The sequence below is a fragment of the Danio rerio genome, chromosome 19 (assembly GCF_049306965.1).
Source record: "Danio rerio strain Tuebingen ecotype United States chromosome 19, GRCz12tu, whole genome shotgun sequence".
In the NCBI taxonomy this organism is placed as follows: Eukaryota; Metazoa; Chordata; class Actinopteri; order Cypriniformes; family Danionidae; genus Danio; species Danio rerio.
Genome location: NC_133194.1, coordinates 17,329,204 through 17,352,203, shown reverse-complemented (window position 1 = coordinate 17,352,203; position 23,000 = coordinate 17,329,204). Strand labels below are relative to the sequence as shown.

Sequence of the window (23,000 nt, the reverse complement as noted above, 5' to 3'; positions counted from 1 at the left end):
GTGTTGATTCATTTTTAATACTCATTCCTTTCACACAACAGTGAAAACTTAAACATTAATGCATAGAAATTATTATTTTGTTAATAATACTGTAAAGTACTTTATCAATAAACATGAAATGACAAGAACCAGCATCACATGTATGTATTAATACATAAATTTAAAGGCTAGATATGTACTAACATTATGTAACTACTCTAGAATTGCAAACATTTTGTATTGCATTGTCACAGCTTAGAGGTTTGTTTTCTGTTGGCTTTGACCTAGTGTTTGCTTTGTTCTTTGTTTCTCACCACTCATTAGTTGTCATGGATATTAATTTCCAGAACCTGCTTGTATTTAGTTAATAAGTCTGTCTATTGACTTCCCTGGGTTTTCTCTGTACTTGAATTTTTTATTGTTCTGCTACATGTATGGATATGTGTTTGTTAAATTTCTATAAAATTTTGTCCTTTGTTGCCTGTGCATTCTTTTCAGTGACTCCTTCTCTAGTGAATGGAAGTGTAGCTCTTTTCAAGGATTCTGCTTTTACAGTGCGGCTCCTTAAAAAAAAACCTCATTCCTAGCCTTCTTTTTCAGCATCTAGCAATTGTAAATGGGTTTGTGTGTTAGTAATAATGGCTACATTTACATGGACATCAGTAATCAGATTATTAGCCTTAGTCTGATTAAGACAATAATTTGATGAAGGTGTTTACATGAGTTGGTTTTTAAATGTTTCTTTCATGATCCTGTTTTACATGTTATAACACACAATTCGATCAACGACATTGCGTCATCCACATTTCCTCCGGAATTTCATGTAATTTTGAGTGTTTCATTTTTAACTTGTTGACTTTAACTGCAGCTTGACTCTTTCACTTTCATTCAGGAACATTTCATGCATGCCCCCTATGACAAACAAAATATTGCATGTGAGTATGAACTGCTAGAACAGTGTTGTTTTAATGGAATTTTATACCGCACACCATATGGAAAAAACCCACAGCATTTCGCAATGCGGGTGTCTGTGGTCCTTCACTGACTCAGTAGGTGCAGACTCCTGTAGCAAAATTCAGGAAAAAATCCTACATGACGTTAATTTTTTGACTAACGTGTTTACATGTTTGTACTTCACTTCAATCATGCAACTAAAATTGGCATACTCCAATTGGCTTAATTCATTTTCTGTTTAGTTTGATTATGACCTTAATCTGATTAATCAAAAATCGCTGTTTACATGGTAGACTCTTAATCAGAGTTTTGTCTTTACATGATTGTACTTTACTTCAATCATGCAACTAAAATCGGCAGACTCCACATAGCTTACTTCAATTTCTGTTTAGTTTGATTATGACCTTAATCGGATTAATCAAAAATCACTATTTACATAGACTCTTAATCAGAGTATTGTCTTAATCGGATTAAAACCAGATTATTGGTGTCAATGTAAACATACTCAATGTTTGTAATCTAATTATAAATTATTTATCAAATATTTTTCAACATTGTACTACAATTATAAGCAAACAACTCAGCAGATAACCACAGAAAACTAACCAAACACATTAAATAAAAAATTATAATAATAAAGAATATATATATAAAGCTCCTCTCGCCCCTACTTCTCTTTCTCTGTGTAGCCTGCACCATCACACTCACAATCTTTTAAAGCATGTTCCCTTCTCTTCTTTACATAAAAGATCATTTTCAATACATGGTGCATTGACATCCGCACCAAATACATGGTCAACCGCATCTTAAATCTTCAAAAGTTTATATACAGTATGTAGTATATGTATATGTGTAGGTACATATGTGAAGCCTTTGTATGATATCATTACAAAAAAGTTATTAAACTACAGCACTGTTAAAAATGATATAAACAATTAGTCATGAAAGCATACTGTATGCTTTTTGTTCATTGTAACTTATTAAAATTAATCATGTTTTAACTTAATTTTATAAGTTATGCAATCAGTTTTAAGTAAGTTTAACGTAATATAAGTTCAATTGACTCATAAGGTTAATTTGATTCAGCTTAAAAATATAAGGCAACCCGTTTTTTTTTTTTTTTAGTGTTTATGTGAGGTGTTTCTAAAACAGCATCTATGTGTGCTGGACAGTAAATTCACATTTTTCTCTTTTCTGTCTGATGATATTATTTGCTTTTTTTAAAGTTGTGAAAACCCTATCATGGAGTAGTTTTGTTGCTATTTGAGCAGATCAGAATGCAATATCTCTGGTACTCTTTCATTCACTGGTCTCTAATATTCACACTGCACAATTTTAGCCCTTTTTATATTTATTTTTTATTTTTTTGCTTGCCAAAAGGTTTCGTGAAATTTCGACAAAAACTTCAAAAATAAGAGTAAAATTGGTGCTCATTCACATGAGTGACAATCACACAGTGTGACTTATCAAAACCTTAATCAAAGAGAACCACAGACAGCCGTGAAATATTTGGCATACTAAATATCTGGACTTCAAAATCATGCTGTGTGAATGAGTTCTGACTGACCGATGATGACTAACAGCCAATGAGAGAGCAGAATACAAGTAAGGCGAGGAGTTATAGGCCACAATATCAGAATAAATAAGCCTTACAATGGCATATAAAATCAATTGCTTGATCAGCTGCAGCAGCAGCACATTGCAAAATGATTTATTCACCCTCCACCTTTTTTTTTCTTTACACTGCCCCCTCCATGTCTTAATTTATTTTTGTGAGTGTATAGACCAATTGAATGTCTGATTATTTAAAATATTATTGCATTTATTGCACCATTTCCGGTCGTGCATGTGATCGCATCACTCCTTGCATTCATTTGTGAAAATCCTTGTATCCCTATCTCAGATCCATCATGCAATATGAACACAGCAGCAAATGAACACTATTCTAGATAGTCATGCACTGTGAAAACAACAGCAATCCAACCATTATGAATATTATGCAGTGTGAACTTAGCATAAGTGTACCTAGCTATGACATTTTCTGCAGCCTGCAAATGTGAAAAGCGAGCATAATATGATCCTCTTAGCCACACGGTGTTCCCATAGAACCCACTCTTACCTGCGTTTCTCCCCGACAGGAGTCAGCTCTTAAAGCCAGTGTTCTGTCCAAGGGTGTAGAATTGGCATGAACGGAGAGGATGTGTCGCCACCAATATCCACCAATTACTGAAATTTCCCTACCAATAATTTAATCGACTTCAAAATAAAATAATACTCCGCCAACCCTTGGAAACCTACATGCACAAGTCAAGTTTGCCACAAGTTCACCGTAATACTATTAATCAAGGCTGTGCAATTAATCATAATTTTGGTCTCAGTTTTTTCCTCAATAAATATGAGAAACAATAATCTGAAAAAATAGTTAAATTGTGTCACACACAACTCTCTAAATTTCTCTACATTCATACCTTCTCAAAGCCCGACTGCAGTAAAGTCATGTAAAATCACTAATGTAAACTTCCAACATGGGACGTGATGTTAAATCAAGATCCATACCAGACACATGAAGTAGCATAAGAAATTATGTCTTGTTTTCTGAAAAAAGAAAATACTTCAAAATTAAGTGATTGTTTGTTAAAAACAAGCTACATTATTTGCCATTGGGGTAAGAGAAATAATCTTAATGAAATCTAATCCCACAGAAGTGTTAAGCATCACTTCATTTCCTGGTTGCGCTTTTATTGTCTGTTCTTGACTAAAATTTTTTTAGGTATTTGGACTGGAAACAGGAATAAGTAAGAAAAGCTTTTTTTTTGCAGTGCAGTTATACATGACAACAGATGGAAAAATTAACGATCGAAAAAAGGCGAATAAAAATGTGTCTTTAGTCTTGCAATGCAAAGTAACTCTACCATCGCTGCTTTACCCGTGTTATTAACCCATTCACTGGTGAGTTTAAAACATTCTATCAGGCCCCGGGAGAGAGTTTTGTTATTATTTAAGAACAATCACGCTGTATGACAGATGTATGCCCTTTATATCGTTTTTTTTTTTTTTTTTGTTTTCATGCAACATATTCACATGCTTGCTCATCCTGTTATCAAGTACCGGACATAAATGTGTAAGCGATCGTGATTATATCGTGAGATGGGCATCGCTATGTTTACTCGAGGAATCACGTTTGTCTCATTCATAAAAGCAGAACACGCATGATTCAGCACTTAAATTCACCGGTTCCTCCACAAATGCGTGCAAGTGAGTGGCTAGTGAATGTAGACAAGAAAAGATTAAACTTTATAGTTACTATCACTACACTGTAAACGATTTCTTGTTAAATTAACAGTAAGTTACTGGCAACAATTATCCAGTAGCTGCTGTATTTCATAAAACAGTAACATTACTGTAATACTAATTACATTAGTATTACATTTACTGTAAAATTTAATACATCATTTTACTGTTGTTGATTTTTACTGTAACACTAATTACAGTAGTGGTGCACATACAGCAAAACTGAAAACAGTATTTTATTGTACATTTTTACCATGCAGAACTACGGTATTTTAACGTTACTTTCATTATTACTGTATAGTATTTTACAGTTATTAAATGTTATTTTATTTTATTTAATAGTGCTCCTTTATAATGGGTAAAAAATGTTCAAAAATTGCACAAGTGTTATTTTAACTGTTCAAGACGTACAAGAAAAATAAAGAAACTGAAACTTTAACTTCACAATAAAGGTTTATTGTGTAAACCATGCTAAAACAGTAGCAATAATTCAATATAACAGAGCAACAGAACACTAATAAACAATTGATCATTAAAGCCAGTCAACAATTAATGCATAAAAAATTATTACAATTTTAAAAACAGGTGAAAATACTGCTACAAGACAGGAAATGATGAAGGCCAAATGATGTGGAAAGGGACAGTGAAAAAGGGCAGCAACAAGATGATGATCCTGCAAAAATGACAAGCAAAATCAATCACTGAAGTAAAAACTAATCATCCCTCAAACCATTTAATTCATTCAGAAACGAAACACTGCACTGCTGTTTTTATATATATATAGTTTTTTAATTGTTTTTGTTGGTGAAATACAGTTTGTTGTCAATTCACAATTACACTAACGTTAATGGGGAAAAGATCAGCGGGCATTGTTCTTGAAGATCGCTAGTCAGGTGTCCACACAGGTGTGTAAAAAATAAAGTCTCATCTTAACTTAATGTCTGACTCTGTATAGCTCGAATATCTGATTCCACACTACTAGTGCTTCCACGGATTTAAGAGGGGTGAACACAGTTCATTCTCACTTTAAGAGGCTACATATTTAAAATTAAATAAATAAAATAATCTAATTTAACGTGACTAATGTTAATAAAATACTTTTAGGCTTTTAACACGTATAAATCCACTTCTAACTTACAGACAATATTGCGTTAGAGAACATGAAAGCTGTGGGTGATTTTTTTTTTTTTAAATGCTAATGATGAGTTACTGATATTTGGTTTGCATAAAACAAAGTAATCACTAAGCATTCATTTTTGGCAAAATCTGCAGAGAGGCTCAGCGACACGAGGAAATGTGTTAAAGTTGAATAGAGAACTAAAGAGCAGTCTAGCCTACTTCATGAAATGTTTGTGGTAATATTCTGCTGTCAATTCATATTACTGTATTTCAATATGCAGCAGTGATGGCATGTCAGCGAGACAAATAAACATTTTATCGAGTCATTTCATACAATTTATTTATTTATTTATTTTTTATACGAACACCTCTCCAGTGTCATTTCCTCAAACTAAATCATCATAACGTTACTGTGCACAGCATCAGTAAAACGTTGAGAATAATTTAAATACTTAATTTTTTAAAACAGTCACTGCTGATTACAAACTAACATTAAAGCTAAGCTTACAGAAATCCTGTATGCATGACAATATAAAGATGTATTACTCACTGATGTCAAAGCACTTCCAGGTCATCAGAGATGTAGACAGGACAGAATATGTGCTATCAAATGAGCTCTGGTGCAGCCTTTGTTGGACATCCAGGTAGTATGTTCACCCACACTGTAAGAAACAAAAACAGAAACAATTTATTAAAATGTGAGGGATAGTAAACATGTTTGGTCTACAGAGAGAAGAAAATGTTTACTTTAAGCATTGATCCTAATGAATCTATTTCTCAACTACATTTAACCTTATCACGGAAACAGCATTTTTGAGCTTTTAGACCAGGGGTGCTTAACCTTGTTTGCTTTAAATTAGAATTAAAACAATAAATCTCTATTTCAAATAAAATACTTCAGATCTAAATAAAGCAAGTGTTTTTACCTAAAGGTTCCTTCCCTCCAGTTAGTATGGCTGCAAACCCCTTCACATCTGTGCTTTATTTGGTTCTTGTCTTAAGAGTAGCTGGTGTCGCATTCCAGGTCCATCACAATCTGAGCTAGAAGGACAATATGACAAAAGACAAGACACATGTAAATAAAAGTCTCAGAATAAAATATTTAAAAGGAATAGTTTACTATTTTGCCACTATTTACTCCACGTGTTTTAAACTAGTTTGAATTTCTGTTAAACACTAAAGCAGATATTTTGAAGAATGTTAGTAACCAGTAACTATTGACATCCATATTTTAACCAAATTTCTTTAAAAAATACGAGTTTGTGTTCAACGGAACAAATTAAATATATAACTATTTTGAAACAAGTGGAGAATGCCAAAGATGCTATTATTTTCATTTTTGGGTGAACTGTCCCTTCAATTCAAGTGTCAAGCAATAGTCATAAAAACTGATGTGTCGCTTGAGGAAAACTAAATCAAGTACCTTCTGTGAACAAGCAGAATCATTATGCCATTGTATTCAGTGATTCTCTTTTACATTTTCCCACTATGAAACGATAGCTTCAACATGCAATCCATGTTAAGACAAAAATGAATAGCATAAAATAACATATTGAAGTAAACTTACAGTTTCCAGGCTGTTTGAAAAAAAAAAAAAAAAAACACATACGCCCAGTAAAATAGCTATAAAACACAAAGACAACAGTTATAGAAAAAATTGTTTGTCTAATATTTACTCAGCACTTGGTAGGCAAATAGCATAGCCGTGGCTGTTTTAACACCAGATTTTTTTTAATCTAAGGAACTCCTGGAAGAAGAAAAAGAGGTTGTACATGAAACTCCTCACAACAAATCTGGGAACAACTTGACATTTAAAAATCTAATCAAAATGAGGAAGACATCAACATTACCTTGAACAATCAAGTGAGGAGTGATTGGTAGCATCAGTTTTTCAACATCAGTTACTGTAGCTGAAAAACAGATAAATATAATAAGAGTAAAATAAGACTTAACTTTAATTATTCTAAATCTATGGTACAACCATACCAATCTGTATGGGGTTAAAATACATTTGTACACAAATCATTCCCTGACCCCATCAATTTATCTTAGAATAGGATGGATATATATATATATATATATATATATATATATATATATATATATATATATATATATATATATATATATATATATATATGTGTGTGTGTGATAATGACTTTGGCTTACATCTGTGTACTCAGAACGTACACTCACCTCAGGTACACCTGAACACCAAAAATTAAATGTACAATTAATGACACACTATACATCAAGCTCATTAACATTATTGAGAAACAGACAATTAATATGTATTTTGTTAATATTAACGTTAGCTTAAAATAATTCAACTGCATTTAATTTTCAGCTCCGTTTAATAAAACAGTTAAGACTCATTTCATTATGAGTTTAGTTTAAATAACGTTAACTAACTTACAGTTGAAAAATTTTACCATAATGATAGCTTAGTCAAAATGACTAACGTTATGTAAAGACCAGAGCTTACCTTAACGGTAAACGTTTAACTTTTCATGGTGACTTCGCCTTCATCTCAGTGTTGTGCTGAAATAGAGAATTCATTAATGCAGTTACAATAAGTTAAAGTTATGTTTTTCAGGTAACTTAACGTATGGTCAAAAACTCACTCAAGATAAACTCACTGTATCTAATACCTCGCAAACACTACAATGACCGCCTGGCGTCTGTTATTTCTTGTTTAAAATACCATTTGTTAACGGATAGCGTGACATAACATAAGAACCTACAACTAATGTCACTTGGTTAATTCTTTTAAATTACACACACAATACACAGAAATACAAACAAAACAATCCTTTAACGGACAGAATTTGACTTTAAAACACTTACCGAGGATGAATTCGCTGGATGAAAGACGACAGGTGAATTTCTAATTAGGAAAGCCGTTGCCTGCATGTCGAGTCGTGTCCGTTCGGTTCTATGAATCGGCTCCTTAGTGAACAGTAAAGAATCGAATCCGCCTAAAACCGATTCCTTTTTGTATATGATTCATTACTATTTCGTTATATACACTAATTGCATATTGCTGAATGTGCTTGTGAATACGTGTGATCAAATAATTCCCGAGCAAACGGTTCAATTCGGTTCAATACGATTCAGAGTCGCTCGAGTGCTGAACCGAACCAGTGCAAACGTGATATTGATTACAATATAGTAACATTGTTTTTTATTCACTTTACCAGCGAAATTATTACATATATCTGACCTTGACAATAAGAATAAAGTTCGTTTGAAGTGTTTTGACAATTAATATTTTTTTCTCCCAGAATTCATTTCACATCAACAAGCAAATGGTAATGGCGGATGAGAAAGCCCAGCTAATATTATAAATATTGCGTTTTTATATGTCACGAAATGAAATTTTAACAGTGTTTCATGCGAGAATATAGTTCTTACAAACTCAAATCTGTGGTTTATTTATAGATATCATGTGTAAATTTTAAGCGTGCTTTGCCGATAGCGGAGATTCTGACCTCCAGGGTGTCCATCATCACTCATGTATCCGGGGAAACGAGGTTATAATCGGCTAGACATGTGAGACTTGCCCCGGTCTTAGATGGCTCTATAATGAATGCGTTATGAAATTTAGTTTTAACCGTTTTTCATGCGGGAATGTAGTTGTTTTAAACTCAAGTCTGTGGTTTATTTAAAGAGATGGTGCGTATTTGAAAATATTGTTTTGAAAATGCGGAGATGTGACCTCCATGGTGATGACGGGTGCCCTAACCTCATGAATCCGTCTAAAGCAGGCTGGTCATTCTGACATTTAAGCTGACTTTGGTTTCATGAATCAATTACTTTTGTTCCAGTTTACATTTTGGTTAAGCACGAAGTTATATTGATTAAAAATAATTTAATATTTTCATGTTAACCTTATAAAATTAAGGTGCAGTACACCCAAAAATGTAAAAACAGGGGCCAGTTTTATGCACTGAACAGTCTGAAGAAACTGGTTAGTTTATTTTTCTTCACAAAATACTTTGTCAAAAAATAAAATAAACATAATAATAATAATAATAATATAAAGTGTGTGTAGAGTTTTTCATGGTCATTTGCAGTACTGTATTTAGATGCACAGTAACTGATTTTTTCCCAAAATTCGTTGTAAAATCTGCAGTAGCATACTGTTAATCATGTTCACAGTATGGAAATGTTGAGAATACATTATCATGCTGTGAAAACAGCAATATATACAGTAACACACTGTGCACAGCTTATACAGTAAACAACTGTTGAGAAATGCAGTATAATACCGTGAAAACAACAGAAATCGTTTACAGTGTAAGTGTATCTGATAGTACACACCGGCAAATTATATTTGAATAGATTGTTAGACTTCCATAGACTTTGTGTGTTTTACAAACTCTAAATGTATTCTTTTACTAGTATTTGTGTGTATTTACATGTTTAAAACATAAAATACGCATTAGGCAGTTAAAACGCTGTGTAATTGTGATATAACACGTCTTTCTCTGGCTCAGCTACAGCCAACGCACCAAAGCTGAATTTTTTCAGTTGCCGCTCTAAGAATTAATGATCTAACAATAACTTGTTGAAGCTTGTTGTGCTGGATAACGAGTAAAACATCAGAACCAGGGACTTTACGGTCCTCACTTCAAAACGGAACATAAGTAGGATTCTGTGATGATTTACCTGCTGTTCAACTCCCTCCTCATCCCTGTCTATGAGGCACCGAACTCTGTATCAGTGCGCGAGAGAGACCGTTCACTCCGCTCCGCGCTGAACTGAAGTGTTTTTTCTAATTAGCAAATGTCCCCGTGTCGCGCAACACAATGAATCGATTACGAAATTTGTTGCCAGCGCTTTTGGTGATCTTTAGTGATTTTTATCAATTTAATTATTCGTTATTGCAGCCCTAGTGATGTTATTTGTATTATTACGTGTTTATTTTATATTATTAAGTGCTTTATTCATGTTTTTTTTTAAAGAAACAGAATTTGTGCTGCTCAATGCAGCTCTAAGAATTTATGTAAAGAGCAAATCTATGCCCTTGGTTCTATCGATTTGTCCTACCTTGTCAGATTTTCCTATGTACCATTCAAAAAGTAGGTAGCACAATGTAATTGTTCACAATATGCTACCCATCGGATTTGGCTACCAGTGTAAAATTTAATAGTGTGATGTGAAGCTGTAATATCACCCAAACCTACCTAATCCCTAACAACAACCGCATTCCCACTGTTGGGCCAGTGCGAGGCAGGCTTTTATCGGGCCAGGCTAGGCCAATCACCCGGGCGGTTGAGCAGTGAGGATAAAGCACACCATTGCATCATCACGAAACGATTAAAATAAAAACAACCGAAATAAACAAAAGACATAAGTTACTGTACAGCATTACATTATATGTCTATACACACAGGCCTATGTATTTCCATTCATTATATTGTTTACTTGCCGACCGACTGTTGGCATCATGCATCAGGTGTTTTCGCCACCAACAGAGGAATGACCCAGCGCACCATCTGTTTAACAAAACCACAGTAATGTTCCGGTAATAACTCGGAATAAAAAATTAATTTTATAACATCCTCATTTTAATAGACTTCATCAAACATTCATCCCAAATGCTGAAATGAGAGACCTAACACATATAAATTATTCCCTAGGCACTTAACTTTATATGACACTTAACAGGTAATTCCCCTTTATTTAAGGATGTTGCATGGATGAAAGAACTGGACTGGATGACAAAAAAAAGGTAGTTTATGCTTTTACTCACCCCAATAATGCTGTTTGCACGATTTGACTATTATTATCTTATCCAAATACTTTAAAAATAATATTTTAAGCCTCCTCCAGTGTTTATTGTTTTTAGAAAATATCTAAAATCTTTTATTCATAGAGGCCTTTCTAAATGAAAGTTATATATGGCTTAAAAATGGGTTAATTTATGTATTGTACTATATACCTACATGGTTAGCTAGCTTTTGTTTGTTTTATATTAGTTCATTTATTTAATGTGGTTTTATTATATCCAATATTTGTTAATCTTTAAATAATTTCAATATAGTTTAAGCTATTTTATCTAGATAGGACACTTCTGAGCCTAAAAAAGTGGACACGTAATTTGTAAAGGTTTATGAATTTCTGTTATATTCATATTGTCTATTATCTCCTAAATAAATAATAAAAGAAAGAAGCTGCTCGTGGCATCAACAGAGCTGTCAAGCGAGCACTCTTTCACCCGACCTCTCACACACATGCAAGCATGTGCAGGTATCACACACAAACACACCTTTTAAACTTGACAAAAACTCTCAAGAACCTTTACTGGCTGCTGTGTCTTTAATAGGTGTAAAGAATGTTTATGCATTATTGAATCATCAAGGAAATGCAGCAAATAAATGTCATTTATGAATTAAAACTTTAATATTTTATGCAACATCCTTACATTTAAATTGGAATCATGAGGGCGATCATAAGCAAAAAGACCCCTAGCCTATAAGGTGTTTTATGGAATAGCCTATCTTAAACTGACCAGTTATAGGTTTCTCTTTCCCTTATTTATTTATTTGTTTGGCGTATGTTCGTGTGCGATTGGAAAACTAGTGTAATGACTCGTTCCATCTTTACCAGACTCGGGCAAAGTCCGCCTCTCCTTTCACTCCCCCCCAAAGCTCCAGCTGGCCTTCTTTGGCCCAAGCATTGGCGGGCCGAAAAAGGGTGGCTGCTGGCCCCGATATAGCCCCGCTTTGGGCCGATCAGGCCCCGTAATTGACAGTGGAAACGCAACGGGCCTTGGCTTGCTTGCTTTAGGCGCGATAGTGGAAACGCGGCTACTTTTGGTAGCATAATCTAATGGGTAGGGTAAAATGTCAGGACACAAGCTCAATCAAGAGCGGCACAGCACTATTATGAACACCAACCTGTGACATGTTTGTGACCTGCTTCACTAGCCGCGTTTCCACTGTCGTGCCTAAAGTGAGCAAGCCACGACGAGCCAAGGCCAGTCGCGTTTCCACTGTCACTTCCGGGGCCTAATCGGGCCAAAGCAGGGCTTTCTTGGGGCCAGCGGCCGCCCTTTTTTGGTCCGCCGAATACCTTGGGCCAAAGAGGGCCAGCTGTGGCTTCGGAGTGAAGTGAAAGGAGAGGTGGAGTGCGGACACATTTTTCCGATCGCACACGAATACATGCGCCAAACAAATAAATAAATAAGGGAAAGAAAATATCTAGTCTTATAGGCTGGCGTCTTTTTGCTTATAATCAACCTTATGATTCCCTTTTTAATGTAAGACTGTTGCATAAAATAACAAAGTAATTTTAATTTAGAAGTGACATTTTTTGCTGCGTCCTCCTTGATGTTTCAATAACGCATAATTATCTTTACACAATATTAAAGACACAGCAGACAGTAAAAGTTTTCGAGAGTTTTTGTCAAGTATAAAGGGTGTGTTTGTGCACCTTTAGATGCCTGTATGTGAATGTGAGACAGAGCAAAAGAGCGCTCCCTTCACAGCTCTGTTGATGCCGAGCGGCTTTTTTTTCTTTTCTTTATTTATTGACAAATGACGTTTCCACATTTGTAGACTCAAAACAATAGTGTCATACCTTGATAAAATAGCCTAAGCTATATTGAAATATAATTTAAAGAATTACAAATAGGATAATAAAATCGCATTAAATAAATAAACTAATATAAAACTAACAAAATATACTAACAAAAGTATATAATTTAGGTATATACAATACATAAATCAAACTGTTTTAAAGCCATATTAAACTTTCACTTAACAAAGGCCTATCTGAAAAAAAAAAAAAAAAAAGATTTTAGATATTTTCTAAAAACCATAAGCACCGGAAAAGGTTTGAAATATTATTTATTAAGTATTTGGATAGGATGATATTAATCTAATCATGCAAACAGAGCATTTTTTGGGTAAGTGAAAGCAGAAACTAGGCTACCTTTTTTTTCTGTAGGCCTATCATTTTTTTTCTTAAATACATGAAGAGCTTTATTACTGGATAGCTGCTGAGCGCAACGAAATATAGGCAATATTTTATTACCTTCTCTTATGTGCTAAAATACTTAACACTTTCCTTTAATTAAGATATAATATGCAACCTTAAATAAAGGGGAATCACCTATCAAGTGTCATATAGCCTATAGGGGAAAAAAATATATGTTTTAGGTCTCTCCGGAGCATTTGGACTGAATGTTTGACAGCCTCTATCTAAATGAGGATGTTATAAAATACATTTACTACCGAGTTATTAACGGAGAATTTTTCATGTTGTTATATTATGGATGGTGCGCTCCCTGCACTGGCGAGACCACTCAGTTTCGATGCCAACAGTCGGTCGGCGAGTAAATGAATATGATGAATGAGAACACACAGGCATGTGCGTATAGACATATCATGTACTGCTGTACAGTAACGTGTTAATTTTTTGTTTTGGTTGTCTTCATTTTAATCGTTTCATGATGATGCGATGGTGTGCTTTACCTGCCTGATACCCGTTGAAGTGGGCGGGTTTTGTGTTGTTTAAATCGGGGAATGTTCTGGGGGCAGGGTTTGCGTGACGCGTTGTAAGCTACTAGTCCGACAGTGGAACCGCAACATGATTTTGGCTCCACTGATCAACTGCCCGGCCCAGCACGATAAAAGCCCTGGCTCGCACTGGCCCGACAGTGGAAATGCGGCTACTGATCACTTTACATTAGGTCATGAGTGAGAATTTGGGACTGACAGTAAAGCAACATGACTAATGTAGTATGTCCCAATTTTATGCATGGTACCCTAAATTACACAAAACAGAATATACACTGAAATTAATTGGATTAACTCAAAGTACTTCAGCTTGTTAAGTTATTTTCACACTTTACAATAAGGTTCATTAGTTAATGTTAAATAATGCATTTACTAACATGAACAACAATGAACAATACATTTACTACTGTATTTGTTCATGTTAGTTAACGTTACTTAATGAAAATACAGTAGTTCATTGTTATGTTACATTGTTGTTCATGTTAACTCATAGACTGGGATGTTAATAATGCATTAGTAAATGTTCAATTATGATTAATAAATGCTGTACATGTGTTGTTCATGATAAGTTCATGTTAGTTAATGCATTAACTAATGAACCTTATTGTGAAGTGTTACCTTTTTTTCTTACTTTAAGTTGGAAAACCTAATTTTGTATCATTTAATTTTTCACTTTATTACAGTGTACTTTTTACAAGGTGCATAAGTAAGTTAAAATGAAGTACCTGCAGGCTGTTTCAAGTACTAGCTTGGTAAGTTGGCATTTCTGTGTGGAGTTTGCATGTTCTCCCTCAAGTCCTTGCAGGGTCAGTTGCCATTTCTGTGTGGAGTTTGCATGTTCTCCCCATGTTTGTGTCTGGGTGCTTCGGTTTCCTCCACAGTCCAAAGACATGCTATAGGTGAATTGGACACCAAATTGTCTGTGGTGTATGTGTGTGAATGAGAGTGTATTGTTGTTTTCCAATGATGGGTTGCAGCTGGAAGGGTATCCGCTGTGAAAAACAAATGCTGGATAAGTTGGCGGTTCATTCTGCTATGGTGACCCCTGACAAATAAAGGGACTAGGCTGAAAAGAAAATGAATGAATGAATGAATGAATGAATGAATGAATGAATGAATGAATGAATGAATGAATGAATGAAGTACCTACTCACATATTATGCAATGTTGGAAACCTCACTTGCGACTTAAAAAAAATATATTTTCTTGATATATGTCTGAAAAAAAGCAAACCCGCTAGCAAAAATAGTAACTGCAAAAGTGTTATTTATAAATTTTATAGAGTACTTACTCATTCATTATATTAATAACAATACTAATGATACAAATCTACAGTTTATCTCGAATTGCATTATAGTTTAAGGCAGTATTTGAAGAGTGAGAAGCTAAAACATATATATTGTTTAGTTGACAGTTTCCTTTACATACAGCAATTGCCAGGGTTTTCTTCAGAACATCAGATGTTTTAACTGATGTGCTAATCTTTTGAATGATTCTCACACAGATCTGTCTTTTGAGGAATATGCCTCTTAACAAAGACTGAACATTTTATAGGAACAAGAGACATTTTAAAGATTAGCACATCAGTGCAGATAGCACTGAATCTATGCATAATAAATGATCACTTTGTGGTTAACAAAACACTCCATAGCTGAATGAATCTACTGCATTTATCATAGAGCTCACAGCTACACTCTCAGAAAAAAAGGTACAAAATTGTACCTTTTAGGGTACAAATGGCCCGTCACTGGGGTGGTACCCTTAAGGGTACAAATTTGTACCTCTATTTAAAGGTACAAAATTGTACCTTCTACATTTGTACCCTTTAAGGGACAATTTTGTACCCCCACCAAAGGTACAAAAATGTACCTATTTATATTATATAGCATTTTCAGGGTACTGACCCAGGCATTTTGATCCATTGGTGACTGCATGCACAAATAAATAAATAAAACATTTCGGTTCGCAGATGTCCATTTTTATTTATTAATGTAGAAATATTTCATTACAACTCACAACTGAATGTGTCAAGAAATAAAATTACACAGTAAGTATAAAGCAGACATGTAAAACAGTAAAAAGAACAATTTAGATAACAAATAAAAATTGTTCACTCACTGTACAGTATTTAATCTACCCTTAATACAAAGACCACAAGAATACTGTTTAAGATTTATAAACAGATTACACAGGCTACATCAAGTACTGCACTTTATAAAGTCCAAAGTATTTGTCTTGAGTCAGAATACTCAGTCATAATAAATAATTTGTCATCAACATTTTCTCTGTATTTCAGAATGAAGGCAAACTTTCTCTATAAATTGCTTCAACAGTGCAGAAAACCAAAAACATCAGTAGCCTCTTCCTCAACATCAGTAGATTACTCCTCATCATCCTCAAGTGGAGTTGTAATTTGTTGTAACACAATATGTGTTTATGCTTTTGATAAACATGACATGGAAAGCACTCATAACTGGAAAATGTTCTTTGATAGTCATTAGGACCACAAGTTATTTAAAAATTTGCTTTATGCATGAATGATAGCAGTGTGCTGGATTAACTTGATGATTGTGATTATCCCAAGAGCATGTAGAGAAACAAAAAACAAGGTTGATCACTCTGGTAACTGGAGTAGATCGAGGCTTGTCACTGTCCACCGTTCATTCAAAACATTCCACAGCAGAAACATCAAGGTGTTCTTCTAATAAGATGGATATGTCAAAAATGTATATTCGTCCACATCATCAGCCCGGCCAATCGCAATCCCATCAACTCTGAAGACTGCCGTGACTCGTCTTGTTAACACAGTTGTCCAGTCGGTGGTGTCCTCCTGAACTTGAACTGTTGGATGTGGTGAAGATGATTCACTGTAAATGACAAAGCAATAATTACTTTAATCTCAGTCACTCTATCACTGATGAAGAGAAAATCAACATGCATAGAAAGTAAAATAATTAATATTCACTGATTTAAAAAAAAAAAAAGTATCACAGATTAAAAGAATAATATAAATTTCATTCATTCATTCAATTTCTTTTCGGCTTAGTCCCTTTATTAATCTGGGGTCGCCACAGTGGAATGAACCACCAACTTATCCAGCATGTTTTATGCAGCAGATGCCCTTCTAGCTGCAACCCAGTATTATGAAACATCCAGACACACTTATTCACACACACATTTATACACTACAGACAAATAAGCTTACCAAATTTAGCTATAGCGCATGTCTTTGGACTTGTGGGGAAACCGGAGCACTTGGAGGAAACCCTCACGAACACTGGAAGAATATGCAAACTCCTCACACAAACGCCAACTGACCCAGCCGAGGCTCGAACCAGCGACCTTCTTGCTGTAAGGTGACAGCACTACCCACTGCGTCATCCTAATATAAAGAATATCAAGAATTATAAAATGCATTTATCACAGCATATACTAAACAGAAAACAACATACGCACCGGAGCACAACGAAATGTTAAAGTGTCTCGCTTAACAAGGCTGGCAACATGAGAAGTGCTGCTGTAAAATCAATTCCTGGAACATAAGATGTGGCATACAAACAAATATGAAGGAATCCATCCAAAGCTAGAATTTAATAATATTAATCAAGTGGAGAAAGTTTAGAAAGAGTACCTTAGAGTCAGATCCATAGCATTCTTCAGTTGATCTCTCATCCTTCGATGAATACCTAGAAAATAATTTTAAACACGTGGGTGTACATTTATTGTTGTTTGTAAGTAAAAACCTACAAATTTAAAATAGTATGTAAGCCATTAAAACCATGGTATATATAGATAATGAGACATACTTACATCTTGTAACTGAGCCATGCTTTCTTATGACATGCCTTCATTGGTCTGATGCTGTTAGGCTGCATTCTGTTGTTCAATCTTGTCCTGAAAGACAATTGGAAACTTCAAAAACTTCTGGAAAGCAATAAGATAAAGCCATAACTATTTATTTATTTTGAGATATTAATAAAATAGGTAAAATAGCTCAAGGTAAGTTACCAGTTTCAGAACAAATAAGACAAATTATTACATTAAAGAACAAAGTATAACTTAAAACGTCGATTTATACAACATGGTATGTTAATAATTCTACATTAACATAAGTATAACGTTAAACAATAGTAAAGCACCAACAATTCTGGACATGAGAGTTTGTGGACACTCCTCAACATTAATGTAACTTAGACACTTAAACGAAGATATGTACAAGCATACACACGCCACGTTTGTAACTAGCCACGTTTACATAATCAGTTGCTTTGCCGGTGACAAAATTGTGATTTTTCTTCACGAAATGGCGGTGTATATAACCGTCTAAAATTACATTTCCGCGGTCAACCGTGGCTAGAAAATGGCCTCAAATTATAAAACATTATCGATAATTACAAATTCCAGTATTAATAACAAAAGGTTTTATATCAAGGTATATGAAGACTTTAGTCGCGCGAGCTCCGGGCCACACCGCACATTACTCACGGCCCGATTCCGGTGCACGGTTACGGGAGCGTCGGCTCGCTGCTGCCGCCGCATCTGGCCCGAGTAACGATACAGCAGACGGACTCGGGCAGGCGAGAATCTAGCCGCAACTGGACCGAGTGTATTTTGCTATCTGGGTTGCGATTATATTCCGCTGTGGCAACACTTATTAATAAAGCAGTTAAGTAAGATATAAGGCGCGAATACGTAACGTAGGCGATAAAGGGAGCTTTTACACCGAGAAAACTAACAGCATATAATACTCACCTTCTATAACGTTATGTCCCTCGGTGACTTCGATATCATATTGTATTAACTTCTTTAATAAGCTGCAGACATCTTAGCAAACTCCACCCTGCAGGCCAACGTACACCAGTCAGCCCGGAGCACTTAAAGCGGGGGAAAGCCGAGACCCGAGAGTCAGACAAAATCAACAGAACACGCGGCTTCACATGTAAAAATGAGACTGAAAATATAACTTTAATACATTCTTACCTGAAAAGTGTGGACTCCAAAATAGACTTTTCTTTGAAAAGCGTGCGAAGTTCTGTGTAAACAGCCAGCATACTCGACCGACCGCCTCAGTAACAAACACTACTATAACGTCTCAACAAGCCAAATTCTTAAAGAGACAGCAACATCACCACCTGTATGAAGATGCTGTCACTCTGCATGGTTCTTATTCTACATCCCATATACTATAGGGTCTTAAACAGTAAACAAAGACCAGTATTTACGTTTTTTATGATTAAAATTACATTCAATTATAAATTAAATTATTAACGATTTTGAGAATTTTTTACATTTAAATACATGAAAAAATTTTAATTATAAAAAATATTTAATTCAATCAATTTATTTATTTATTATATTTATAAATTATGTATTTTAGTATTAATGTTTAGTATTAATGCATTTAAATTAGTGTTATATAGTGTCTTGATCTTATCATGAGCTGAGGGTGCAATTTTGTTCCTATAGGGAAACAAAATATATAATTGTACCTTTAAAGGTTCCAAATTGGTCCTTTACGGTACAATTTTTGTATCCAAATGTGCTATAAAAGGTACAAAAATGTACCTTTCAAACCTAAATCTGGACATTTGTACCTTTATAGCCCATTTGAGTACAAAATTGTACCCTAAGGACCAATATGGGACCTTTTAAGGTACAATTATATATTTTGTTCCCTCTAGGAACAAAATTGTACCTTCACTGTACCTTTTTTTCTGAGAGTGTAGAACAGTCTCAACTCCAAGCGAACACTAAAAGGATCACCATCATGCAGTGATAATAAGGTAAAATACTGAGGAAAGAGATCTACATTCTGTCACAAAAACATCAAGTTATGTAACATAAGTTGTTCAATATTAAAGGAATAGTTAAATGATATTCATCATTTACTCACATTTACTTAATATAGTTTCTTTATTTGTCAAACACAAGGTAAGGTATTTCAAAGAAAGCTGAAGACCTGTAACCATTGACTTGGTATTTGTTTCTGTGGAAGTCAGGGGTTACATGTTTTTACCTTTCTTCAAAATTAATTTTGTGTCAAATAAAGAATCTCAAAAAGTTTAGCTACTCATTGGCAAGTGAATAAACAGAGAGTAAATCTACATTTTTTGGGTTAATCCCTTTAAATCAAATCGAATCAGTTTTTTTTTTTTTTTTTTTTTTTTTTAACTTTCATGCTAATAAAGAATTTGGTTTTCAGTCAGAGAAAGCATTAGGGATCAAATGCTCACTCAAACAAGCAGACCATGCATAAGATATTTAAGAAAGCTGTAAAGCTTATGAATAATCAACTCATAATGATACATTAAATTCAAAGAATTTTCATTTAAAAAATAACAAAGTGACAAAGATGAGATTTAATAACTGGGAATAGCAAATCATACATTAGCATGTATGAAATGCTAATTAAAAAAATACATACTAATAAGTCTAATATTGAAAGTAATAATTATAGCATTAGCATGGCTACAAAATGATGAACAAAATGATCTGTTTTTTTATGTTTGTTTTGTTTATTGTTGGTTTGTTTGTTTTATAATGACAGATGATGCTGTGAGCACATTTATGTGGCTATTAAAAAAGCTAAACCATTCCATTGCAATAAGCAAATTTTGTATATTCCTCATTTTCCTTCATCTTATTCCCTTTAATCATCAAGGGTTACCAAAGCAGAATGAACTGCGAATTTATCCAGCATATGTTTTACACAGCGTATGCTCTTCCAGCAGCAACCCAGTACTGGGAAACACCCATACACACTCATTCACACACATACATGAGGACAATTTAGTTTATTCAATCAATCTATAGCACAACTGTGGGGGAATTCGACGCACATGGTGGAAGCCCATGCAAACACAGGGAGAACATGCAAACTCCACACAGAAATGCCAACTGACCCAGCAGGGACTTGAACCAGCGACCTTCTTGCTGTGACGTGACATTGCTAACCACTAAGCCACCGTGTCATTCTAATATAATAATATAACAAATAAATAATACATAATAATTATTATTATTATTATTATTAGTATTATTATTATTGTTATTATAAAAGGAAACTGTTAATATGTTCTATTTTATCCTCTAACAGACCAAACTCAATCCTATTTTAAATATTCTGTACTTGTATATGCTACATATCATTCATTCATTCATTTTCTTTTCGGCTTAATCCTTTTATTAATCTGGAGTCCCTTTATTAATCCATATGCCCCTCCAGCCGCAACCAAGCACTGGGAAACACCTATACACACTTTTTCACACACATACACTACTGTCAATTTAGGCTATTCAATTCACCTATACCGCATGCCTTTGGACTTGGGGGTAAAACCAGAGCACCTGGAGGAAACCCATGCAAATGCTGGGAGAACATGCAAACTCCACACAGAAATGCCAACTGACCCAGCCAGGGCTTGAACCAGTGACCTTCTTGCTATGAGACAACAGCTCTATCTAATGTGCCACTACGGCGCTGTAGGCTACATCATTTACATTAAATACAACCTGTGAAATCTGCTCGCTGGGAAAACCTGAGCTCATCCTCCAATGCATATGTGTATTGAAGCTATGAGCTATTTTTCAGTTGCTGTTTTTTCCAATTATTATGCTTGAGAGACTTCTGCTCCGTTATGTTGTTAAGACAGTAGCATATTCAAACAATTAAATAACACATTCTAAGAAAAAATATATGCATGGTTTAAAAATAAATAAATTGCTTTCACATCCCGACTCACCAGCCCATTAAAGAGTTCAGATGCAGAAGCCTGTAAGTCCCATCTGAAAATTTCTTGTAGAATTTTCTCCCTGTGTATAGGCTCAGTAATTTCAATTTTACAGCAAAGTATAGTTCTTTTCATTCCCTTTAAAGTGAAATAAGTAAATGTTAAACATAGGAAGCTGAAAAAAATGCTTTACTTTAAAAAAAAAATAATTTCAGATGTCAACTCCCTGAACCGACTATTGAGAGTTTGTGTTTCGGTGTTTGCCTAGTTAATACTTCAGTCTGTTTGTTCCCTGATCTGATTCCCTGAAAAGGAAAAACTACACGTGTTGCAGCAAGATAAAGCTTTCAAACTTTAATAAATGACTTTGTCACTTATCTGATGTTTATCCTGATGATCTGTCACCTGTTCCCTTTCTTCTCTAGTTAATATGCATTTAAAGTGAGTAAGATAATTATCATAAAAATAACTCTCTTTATGAGTTATAAAAATATGATTTCATTTTTTCTTTAATACATTTTTGAAATTGTCTGATCATCACTGCAAGCCCTGTTGCTTGGCGGCTGCTTTTGACTGGAGAATTACATCACCACACACCCCATCAGATATCAGTGTTGGCTCCAGGTTCTGTCTCTGTTCTTCCACTGTTTGTGACCTCAGCCTCCTGTTACCATTGAGATTTAGTGTCGTGAAATACTTGACAACACCTTGCACATACTTAGTAGCTCGAGGACTATAAAGTAATGCTTTAATTGAAATGTATAAGCAAGTAAAATAATGGGGTAGAGCACTTCAGAACTTTTTTGCTGACCTGAAATGTAAAGTTTTACAAACTAATTTTGAAAGGAGCACATGATACGATTGATCGTGGCTGGCTTCTCATCCGTTATCAGCAATAATCCAATCAGATTAATTCAAGCTAACAATAAACAGACCAATTTTACTCTACTATCTTATCTTTGTTTTGGAAGAATCCCCCCTTCCACCCCATCTCCTCCTACCAGGGGAGCTCTCGAGACCTATCTAATCTCAGACTCCCTTATATGACTATTGACTACACGGAAACCCTGGGCTCAATTATTTCCAAGCTCAGGGTTCTCTCCAAGCAATATTTAAGTGTTGAACTCTTGAGATGTAATTTAATTGAGAATTAAGCAAGTTGTTTTTGACATTTGGAGATTCCCTCATAAATTTAGGTAGGACTTTGTTTTAGATGATCTGCCTGGACACGTGGCAAATATGGTCGCCGAGGGAACAGATTTTCATTGAATGGGACTTTGGTGGGACTTACATTTAATTATGGTTGTCTCTTCTGAAATTTGGTATGTGTATGGCCTTACCATATGTGAAAAGAAAGAAAGAAATAAAGAAATAAAGAAAGAAAGAAAGAAAGAAAGAA

General features: G+C 34.6%; 2 long non-coding RNA genes across 6 annotated transcripts; both read right to left on the bottom strand.

Moving 5' to 3' along the window:
* Positions 1 to 4,661: 4,661 nt before the first annotated feature.
* Positions 4,662 to 8,414, bottom strand: LOC137488491 (uncharacterized). 5 transcript variants are annotated; one of them, XR_012394979.1, is made up of 7 exons: positions 8,191 to 8,298; positions 7,829 to 7,884; positions 7,513 to 7,550; positions 7,194 to 7,253; positions 6,270 to 6,384; positions 5,894 to 6,005; positions 4,662 to 4,897 (listed from the first exon to the last, which is right to left on the bottom strand). It is a non-coding gene; the product is annotated as an uncharacterized lncRNA (long non-coding RNA). The 5 variants fall into 5 exon arrangements; XR_012394982.1 differs by lacking the exon at positions 7,513 to 7,550 and adding an exon at positions 6,767 to 7,090 and having other exon boundaries at positions 4,663 to 4,897; positions 7,819 to 7,884; positions 8,191 to 8,414; XR_012394981.1 differs by lacking the exon at positions 7,513 to 7,550 and adding an exon at positions 7,020 to 7,090 and having other exon boundaries at positions 4,663 to 4,897; positions 8,191 to 8,272.
* Positions 8,415 to 15,827: 7,413 nt separating this feature from the next.
* Positions 15,828 to 18,957, bottom strand: LOC137488490 (uncharacterized). The gene is made up of 7 exons (XR_011007539.2): positions 18,852 to 18,957; positions 18,624 to 18,745; positions 17,682 to 17,765; positions 17,503 to 17,557; positions 17,328 to 17,403; positions 17,077 to 17,253; positions 15,828 to 16,738 (listed from the first exon to the last, which is right to left on the bottom strand). It is a non-coding gene; the product is annotated as an uncharacterized lncRNA (long non-coding RNA).
* Positions 18,958 to 23,000: the final 4,043 nt, after the last annotated feature.